Below are 2113 nucleotides of genomic sequence, written 5' to 3'. Positions count from 1 at the left end.
AGGAGGACTCTCACTGAGATGGATTGACACCGTGGTGACAAGAACGGTCTCTAACACGGCCATGATTGTGATGATGGTGCAGGGCTAGACAGTGTTTTTTTCTGTTGTACATAGGGTTGCTGACTGCATAGCCCCTAATAACAATAACAAGGTTTCCTTTGAGCCTTGAGCCTCACTCACTGTCGTCGAGTCTGTACTGATTCATGGCAACCCTATGGAACATGTTGGAACTGGCCCTGTGGGTTTCTGAGACTGTTTACAGGAGTAGAAAGCCAAATATTTCTCTCTTGAAGTAGCTGGTGGGCTTGAACTTCCGGCCTTGTGGTAACGGCTCAATATATAACCACTACACCACCAGGGCCTTGGGCAGCCTTCCTTTAATAACCACTTAAGAAATTTGCTGTGTCTGACATAACCCATTAGAAAACCACACAATAGAATTTTCTAGAATTGTCCTTTGGTGACAGAAATGATTATTTCACATTCTCAGCTGCTAACCAGAAGGGTGGTGGTTGAAATCTACCCAGAGGCACCTCACAAGAATAGCCTAGTGTGCTCTCTCTCTGAAAAAGCAGCCATTGGCCACTCAATGGAAGCCTAGTCCCACTCTGCACACTCGGGGTCTTCCCGAGTAGGAATGCACTCGATGGCAACTCGTTTCCATAGAGAGAGCTCGAAGGGCAACCGCTGTATGGAGACGTGCCAATGACTGTTGTGGTTGCTCCGAGGTATCTTGTTTTCACTTTTCATTTCTTGGCTGCTTCTGGATAACTTGAAGTCCCAGGGAAACAACCTTTATATCAGGGAGATGTTGCCGCAGGTAAAAGAGAACCCTGGCTTGCAAACAAAGCAGAATTGTAGTAAATCCACTCGATGCCAACAAATCAATAAAAATGAAAGCAGCATCAAGCAATCAATAGTCATAAAAATACCCAAGCCTGCATCTATTCGATTCTATTTCCATGTCACTTCGTTCTTTCCCCTCAGAGACTTCATTTTCAGACAAATTGACCTCCATTTTGGAAAGGGGCAATAGCATGAAAATGAAATTTCATTCATGGAATTATCAAACATACATCTCAGAACAATAATGTATGGAATCCAAGGATCTTTTCCCTTTGTCACTCAATCAACAGGCAGATGTGTGATATCGGAGTCATAATTTGAACATATAAAACAGTTGCTAGATTCTCTGGAGACTCATAATAAAAATAGATTCATACTCCCAACCCTCTTTGTTTCAGCGAAAGAATGAACTATAGAAGTAGAGTGAAGCATGTATTCAATTAAAATTTAATTCAATTTATTAAAATTTCAGTGATCTATAACTTGCTGTTCTATAAATCAGGGTCCATGCTATTTTCTTCTAATTCTGGTGTCTAAAGGAAGCCTCCAGTTCAACCTTAGCCACAATGGAGTTGTAGGTACTCTTGAATTTTACCCCACTTCTGAAGGTATGGTAGTTACATAATCTGGTGTCAATTTGAGGATTAAGAGTCTAGGGGTGTAACCTAGCCTGTCGATCTGGATATAGTCAAAGAGATCTCTGCGTGGGCACGGCCTTCTCCTGAGAATTCTGGGAACTCCTGTATTTTCCTCCTTGGAGGCGGGAGACACTTTCTCTTTTGACTGACTCCCTGGGAGACATTGCAGCTGACAAGATACCTGGAACTATGCTAGTGCCCTGAGTTTTAGAAGCCACATGGACCTACCCTGATGCAACCAGACCTCTGAAGCCGGAGAAGCAATGTAGAGACCCCTGCCAGTGCTGAGACGCTTACAATGCCACTGGATCCACAAAACTTCCAACCCACTTGCCTGTGAGCATCCGGCATTTGGCGCCATTGCATATATTTCGTGAGTCTGAGGACTTTATAGATTGGTATCAGACATATTGGCTGGTATTGGACTTATGGACTAGATCTGGACTGGGATGGGAGGTTTCTCAATACCCAACTGCTTTGTATATAAACCTCTTTCTTATACACATACGAGTCTCTATGGATTGGTTTCTCTTGTCTACCCGGATTAATACACGACGTTTGGGAAAACATTATACTTCTAAGCTGTCTCTTCCCCGCCTCCCTCAGATAACCCAGCAAAATTGGCAAAA

Source organism: Echinops telfairi, unplaced genomic scaffold (assembly GCF_000313985.2).
Source record: "Echinops telfairi isolate 266 unplaced genomic scaffold, ASM31398v2 ScPeMD7_53;HRSCAF=182, whole genome shotgun sequence".
Lineage (NCBI taxonomy): Eukaryota > Metazoa > Chordata > Mammalia > Afrosoricida > Tenrecidae > Echinops > Echinops telfairi.
The sequence above is the reverse complement of the archived record's forward strand: the minus strand, read 5'-3'. Positions refer to the sequence as shown.